General features: G+C 39.5%; 2 pseudogenes; one reads left to right on the plus strand and one right to left on the minus strand.

Moving 5' to 3' along the window:
- Nucleotides 1-3,728: 3,728 nt before the first annotated feature.
- On the minus strand, nucleotides 3,729-3,847 carry LOC134898182 (5S ribosomal RNA; annotated as a pseudogene).
- Nucleotides 3,848-7,490: 3,643 nt separating this feature from the next.
- Nucleotides 7,491-7,609, plus strand: LOC134898317 (5S ribosomal RNA; annotated as a pseudogene).
- Nucleotides 7,610-8,126: the final 517 nt, after the last annotated feature.

Consider the following 8,126-nt stretch of genomic DNA (forward strand, 5'->3'; position numbering starts at 1 on the left):
AGAAACGCTATTTGCGGTCCAAATGCATTCCAACATTGAATGAATCTCTGGACACTATCTGTTGAATGGGGTTCCACTGGCCAGAAGTGACGCGCGGCATGAAAGAAGATATTTCCTACTTTGGAGTGCGTTCCACGGGATATACGGCTTCCTGTTCCCCACACGTGATGAGGCATGCGGGAGGTGCGAACGCGACTTCCGGCAAATGTGACTCGGCTTCCGGTACACGGTCTCTGACGCAGAAACGGGCGCACACGCAGAGGAGCCCGCTCTACCACAGGAAGTGGGGCGGAAGTAACTTTTGCCAGTACACTGCGTTAATAATAATTCTGGTTTGAGCTGTTACAGGAGGTGGATGTAAACATTTTTACGTGGAAGACCGTCATACTATTGGCCATGGCTTCAGCAAGACTTGTATCGGAGCTGGGGGCTTTGTCTCACAAAAGTCCCTATTTGATTTTCCATGAGGACAGAGCTGAACTCAAAACTCGTCAGCAATTTCTTCCTAAGGTGGTGTCTGCATTTCACATCAACCAACCTATTGTGCTTCCGGTTGTCACTGACACCTCTGCTATTTCAAAGTCTTTGGATGTTGTGAGGGCTTTGAAGGTGTATGTGAAAAGAACAGCTTGTCACAGAAAGACGTACTCGCTGTTTGTTATTTATGATCCCAATAAGATTGGGTGTCCTGCTTCTAAGCAGACTATTGCACGCTGGATCAAACTTACTATCCAGCATGCTTATTCCACGGCAAGTTTGCCATGTCCAAAATCTGTACAGGCCCACTCTACTTGGTCGGTGGGTTCTTCCTGGGCGGCTGCCCGGGGTGTCTCGGCTTTACAGCTCTGCCGAGCAGCTGCTTGGTCAGGTTCGAACACGTTTGCTAAGTTCTACAATTTTGATACTTTGGCCTCTGAGGACCTTCAGTTTGGTCAATACATTCTGCAGGAACCTCAGCACTCTCCCACCCGGTTTGAGAGCTTTGGTACATCCCCATGGTACTAAATGGACCCCAGTATCCTCTAGGACGTAAGAGAAAATAGGATTTTATTTACCTACCGGTAAATCCTTTTCTCGTAGTCCGTAGAGGATACTGGGCGCCCGCCCAGTGCTTCGTTCTTCCTGCACTGTTACTTGGTTAAGTAATGTTGGTTCAATCGATGCTGTTCCTGTTTCAAGTTTGGTTAGTTTGGCTTTCCTCTTGTTGTTTGTGCTGGTTCGGAATCTCACCACTATCTTTTATATCCTTCTCTCAAAGTATGTCCGTCTCCTCGGGCACAGTTTCATAGAGTCTGGTAGGAGGGGCATAGAGGGAGGAGCCAGCCCACACTATCAAATTCTTAAAGTGCCCATAGCTCCTAGTGGACCCGTCTATACCCATGGTACTAAATGGACCCCAGTATCCTCTACGGACTACGAGAAAAGGGTTTACCGGTAGGTAATTAAAATCCTATTATCTGCCATACCTGCAGTGCACATGGTTTTGCCCAACTGCTAACAAATTTGCTGCTGGAATTGCAGTTACATGCAGGAGGCATCTCTTCTACTGAGACATCTCCTGCATGTCCCTCTTAGAAATTTGACGGAAATTCAATAAAGCTTGCATGTGACATTCAATTTTTGGCTGTCTCTGAATCAGGCCCTATAGCTATGGGGGGCGCGTGGCACTTCTTCAGTCAGGGGGTCCTCTATTAAAAAGGCAGGCAAATGAATTATATCACTATATACTGTACAGTGCATCTGGAAAGTATTCACTTCGCTTGACGTTTTCCACATTTTGTTATGTTTCAGCCTTAATCCAAAATGGAATAAATACATTTTTTCCTCAAAATTCTACACACAATACCCCATAATGACAATGTGAAAAAAGTTTTGTTTGAGATTTTTGCAAATTTATTAAAAATAAAAAACTAAGAAATCACATATGCATAAGTATTCACAGCCTTTGCCATGAAGAGGTTCTACAAAGAGGAATGGGCAAAACTTCCCAAAGTTAGGTGTGCCAAGCTTGTGGCATCATATTCAAAAAAGACTTCAGGCTGTAATTGCTGCCAAAGGTGCATCAACAAAGTATTGAGTAAAGGCTGTTAATACTTAAGTACATGTGATTTCTTAGTTTTTTATTTGTAATAAATTTGCAAAAATCTGAAAAAAACTTTTTTCATCTTGTTATTATGGGGTATTGTGTGTAGAATTTTGAGGGGGAAAAATTATTTTATTCCATTTTGGAATAATGCTGTAACATAATAAAATGTGGAAAAAGTCAAGTGCTGTGAATACTTTTCAGATGCACTGTATATATATATATATATATAAGAAAAACAGGAATATGGGCAATAGCGACCAATGGTGTCTATTGTAAAGGAACATAAAAGATTTCTTTATAAAAAATACATATTTATTTTACAAAAAACAATCTGATTTTGTTAAAAAGAAATACTTGAGCAAAAAAGTTCATAAAAATAGAGAAAATGAGACTAATAGAATAAAAGTACAAGGTACACATCAAATTGTAATATATGTGTATAAAGTGCTAATCTTAGATAAAGGAGGTCAGTCTGGGAAAGATCATGAAATGTCCAACGCGTTTCGTCCGTCAGGACTTCATCAAGGGTAGTGTAGCATTGGGACAGGTCTTGTATCAATTAGAAGACTATGTGTGACATCACTTCCTCCCAAAGTGATGCTTAGGGAGCACATGTTAGTAATATATGACATATTTAGATGAATTCAATATGTGTGATATAAGTATCTATAACAAAGTTAATTATTATAACTAAATTTCAAAATGAATGGTTTGGTGAGTGTAAAGAATTATTATTAATGGAGTGTACTGGCAAAAGTTACTTCCGCCTCACTTCCTGTGGTAGAGCGGCTCCTCTGCGTGTGCGCCCGTTTCCACGTCAGAGACCGGGTACCGGAAGCCGCGTCACATTTGCCGGAAGTCGCGTTCGCGTCACCTCCCGCATGCCTCATCACGTGTGGGGAACAGGAAGCCGTATATCCCGTGGAACGCACTCCAAAGTCGGAAATATCTTCTTTCATGCCGCGGGTCACTTCCGGCCAGTGGAACCCCATTCAACAGATAGTGTCCAGAGATTCATTCAATGTTGGAATGCATTTGGACCGCAAATAGCGTTTCTTAAAACAGTCTTTCAATAGTGAGCCCCAGTGATAGATCACTATTCTTTAGAGTTTTGACGGTTATTGGTGGATATAGATTCTTCGTTAAAACGGCATATAAGTATACAGTCTATTGTTACACCAGTCTCTGCCCAGGAAGACATAGGAAGAAAATAAAATAAAAAATGTATAAATTACCGGGGAATCGTGAACATATTTGTGAATACGTATTTAAAACAACATGTATAATAATTTTAATTTATTTATCCCAGGTTGATAAAAGAGGAAAAGAAATTACCATGAAAAATAATAATAAAGAAAATTACTATAGTTAAAATGCCTGTGCTAAATCTCTTGTGTCTCTTATTATTATTAACTTATGAGACAGGGTTTGAGTACTTGGTTGGGTATTTCTATGAATAGTGCAATATATTATATCCATTACAGGTGTATTATTTCTATAAATAGTATAATAGATTATATCCATTAAAGGAAGAGGTAAAAAGGAGAACTCTAAGGCGTTTGGAAAAATACGTAAGTGATGAGTAATGTTAGGTGATTTAAAGCTGTTTTACAGATTTGGGAACTCCAATGTGCATGCACTGTTTCTACAGCACCTAGTCTTCTCCGGAGGTCACCCTCCTTGATACTGGCCAGGCCCATAAAATGCTTAGCTTCCACGATCGGACGAGAGTGGGCGTTACATTTTGGTATGGCTGTAGTCTACTTAGCACAGGTTCCCTAAAAGGATATCACAACTGAAGTAAAGAACCTAGAAATAAAAAGCCATGACCAGACACCACAGTGTTTATTTATAAAAAAAGGGGGAGAGAATAAATATCTAAAGAAAGGGAGAGAATTCGTAGCTTTCGTTGAATCCAGCCGGATACATCGTCTTCAATTGGAATATCCAGAACATTTCCCTTCTGGATAGCAGATTCGCGAGGTCGCCACTTCTTTCACTGAGTGTGACATGTTCTATGGCCTTGTACGTTAGGGCGTCAGGATTAGAGTTATGGTGTAACAAGAAGTGTTTGGAAACCGCATGTGTTTCCACCTTGTTCTTTATATTCCGGACATGTTCTTGGATTCTTAATTTGAGTTGTCTCTTAGTCTTCCCAATATATTTTTTTACCACAGTCACATTCCAGAAGGTAAATAACGGAGGTTGAATTACAGTTCATATATTCTTTGATCTTGAATTCTTTCACGTCACCTGTTGCAGAGAAAGTTTTCCGGTTTGGGTGTAAATACCTACAGACATAGCAGTGTCCACACTTATAGCTACCTACACACCTGATAAGGGGTTCTTTTTTGTTGGTCACATATCTCAGCATGCTCGGTGCCACCAAGTCCTTAAGGTTTTTGGATTTCCTAAAAACAATCTCAGGTTGCGGTGGCAATATGTCTTTTAAAACAGGATCCATGAGTAAGATGTTCCAGTGGGTTTTCATTGATTGCCTGATGAGTTTCTCATGTCTACTGTAAGTCGTAATAAAAGCAGTGGAGTCCTTTTTTGTTTCCCTCTTCTTGTACGTTAAAAGGTCGTTCCTCTCCAGGGTTCTTGTCTTGTTGACCGCCTCGTCAAGAATACTGGTGGGATACTTCTTGTCCAGGAATCTGTTTCTGTATTTTCCAAGTTGGTTGTTGCACTCCTCTATTTCGCTGCAGTTCCTTCTAATTCTGTGGAACTGGGAGTAGGGGATGTTATTTTTCCACTGATTTTGGTGATTACCCCTGTAGTCCAAGTAACTGTTGGTGTCCACTGGTTTAATGTAGTTTCTTGTAACAATTCTGTTTTCTTTCCCCACAAGGATAAGATCCAAGAACTCTATTTGTACTTTGTCCATATTTGAAGTAAAGGTGAGATTCAGATCATTATGTGCCAGATAGTTCGTAAAAAAGTTGTTAAAATCTTCCATTGTACCATCCCAAATAATCAAAATATCATCAATGTACCTTTTGTAAAAGACTATAACATTCTAAAAGGGTGATCATTGTAGATAAAAGTTTCTTCCCATCTTCCCATGAATAGATTTGCGAAACTCGGCGCAAAAATAGTTCCCATAGCGGTTCCACAGCTTTGTATATAAAAATTATCCAGAAATTTTAAATAATTGTGAGTTAAAATGAAAAACATGATATCACAAATGAATTGTCTGTCGGAGTCCGTCAGGGAAAGGTCATTATCTAGATATTCTTTACATGCTTCCACACCCTTTGAATGTTCGATGCATGTATAAAGTGCTTGTACATCGATTGTAGCCTACAAATATGTTGGTTTCCATTCTATGTCTTTCACCAGACTAAGTACCGCTGTTGTGTCCTTCAGATATGATGGTAACTGGTTCACATATTTCCTAAGAAATACATCTACATATTCAGAGAGATTTGAAGTGAGAGAGTCTATACCGGCTACTATTGGTCTGCCCGGTGGATTAGTGATTGATTTATGTATTTTGGGTAAAAAATAAAATATAGGGGTAACGGGGTAGGACTGCATTAAAACTGGTACTCCTCCTTCGTTAAAATGCCGGTACATAGTCCATTTAATAGCAGTGACCGTAGATCCTCTAGGAAATCATCTTTTGGATCTTTCTGTAGGATTTTATAAGAATTGGTATCTCCTAGTAGTCTCTTAGCTTCTGTTACATACTTGTCTCGATCCATGATCACTAGACCCCCCCTTTGTCAGCTTGTTTGATGACACTCTCGGTGTTCTTTTGTAGTTTCTTTAAGGCCTCCCTCTCTTTATTGGAAAGATTCTTTTCCAGGATGGGTTCTGTTTCTGAATCACAGAGGTCCTTTTTCACTAGGTCATAGAAGATGCTGAGATGGCTCCCCTTGGACTCTACCGGATAGTACTTCGATGATGGTTTTAGGCCCGACTTTGATTGGGTAGGTGTATTGTCATAGTTTCTGAGAATGGCATCATCTTTCTTTAGGAAATGTCATTTCAGTGTTAATTTTCGTACGAACTTGTTGAGGTCTATAAAGGTTTCGAACTTATTCATACCACTGGTTGGAGCAAAGGATAGATCTTTATTTAACAAGGAAATTTCTGGTTGTGAGAGATTATGTTGTGATAAGTTGAAGATGCCCTTGGTTACTGGTTTTGATGTTGAAATGTCCGCTTTTTGAAGTCTCTTCCTCCTGCCGCCCCTTCTTCCTCTTCTTCTACAAACCGTCTTTTTAGGGGGGTGGCATGCCTGATATCTTTTTTACGAACTATCTGGCACATAATGATCTGAATATCACCTTTACTTCAAATATGGACAAAGTACAAATAGAGTTCATGGATCTTATCCTTGTGGGGAAAGAAAACAGAATTGTTGCAAGAAACTACATTAAACCAGTGGACACCAACAGTTACTTGGAGTACAGGAGTAATCACCAAAAACAGTGGAAAAATAACATCCCCTACTCCCAGTTCCACAGAATTAGAAGGAACTGCAGTGAAATAGAGGAGTGCAACGACCAACTTGGAAAATTCAGAAACAGATTCCTGGACAAGAAGTATCCCACCAGTATTCTTGACGAGGCGGTCAACAAGACAAGAACCCTAGAGAGGAATGACCTTTTAACGTACAAGAAGAGGGAAACGAAAAAGGACTCCACTGCTTTTATTACGACTTACAGTAGACATGAGAAACTCATCAGGCAATCAATGAAAACCCACTGGAACATCTTACTCATGGATCCTGCTTTAAAAGACATATTGCCACCGCAACCTGAGATTGTTTTTAAGAAATCCAAAAATCTTAAGGACTTGGTGGCACCGAGCATGCTGAGATATGTGACCAACAAAAAAGAACCCCTTATCAGGTGTGTAGGTAGCTATAAGAGTGGACACTGCAATGTCTGTAGGTATTTCCACCCAAACCGGAAAACTTTCTCTGCAACAGGTGACGTGAAAGAATTCAAGATCAAGGAATATATGTTATATATTATTATATATTATATAAGTTATATTGGGAAGACTAAGAGACAACTCAAATTAAGAATCCAAGAACATGTCCGGAATATAAAGAACAAGGTGGAAACGCATGCGGTTTCCAAGCACTTCTTGTTACACCATAACTCTAATCCTGACGCCCTAACGTACAAGGCCATAGAACATGTCACACTCAGTGAAAGAAGTGACGACCTCGCGAATCTGCTATCCAGAAGGGAAATGTTCTGGATATTCCAATTGAAGACGATGTATCCGGCTGGATTCAACGAAAGCTACGAAATCTCTCCCTTTCTTTAGATATTTATTCTCTCCCCCTTTTTATAAATAAACACTGTGGTGTCTGGTCATGGCTTTTTATTTCTAGGTTCTTTACTTCAGTTGTGATATCCTTTTAGGGAACCTGTGCTAAGTAGACTACAGCCATACCAAAATGGAACGCCCACTCTCGTCCGATCGTGGAAGCTAAGCATTTTATGGGCCTGGACAGTATCAAGGAGGGTGACCTCCGGAGAAGGCTAGGTGCTGTAGAAACAGTGCATGCACATTGGAGTTCCCAAATCTGTAAAACAGCTTTAAATCACCTAACATTACTCATCACTTACGTATTTTTCCAAACGCCTTGGTGTTCTCCTTTTTACCTCTTCCTTTAATGGATATAATCTATTATACTATTTATAGAAAGAATACACCTGTAATGGATATAATATATTGCACTATTCATAGAAATACCCAACCAAGTACTCACACCCTTTCTCATAAGTTAATAATAATAAGAGACACAAGAGATTTAGCACAGGCACTTTAACTATAATAATTTTCTTTATTATTATTTTTCATGGTAATTTCTTTTCCTCTTTTATCAACCTGGGATAAATAAATTAAAATTATTATACATGTTGATTTAAATACGTATTCACAAATATGTTCACGATTCCCCGGTAATTTATACATTTTTTTTTAATTCTCTTCCTATGTCTTCCTGGGCAGAGACTGGCGTAACAATAGACTGTATACTTATATGCCATTTTAACGAAGAATCTATATCCAC

The sequence above is a fragment of the Pseudophryne corroboree genome, chromosome 3, assembly GCF_028390025.1.
Source record: "Pseudophryne corroboree isolate aPseCor3 chromosome 3, aPseCor3.hap2, whole genome shotgun sequence".
NCBI lineage: Eukaryota > Metazoa > Chordata > Amphibia > Anura > Myobatrachidae > Pseudophryne > Pseudophryne corroboree.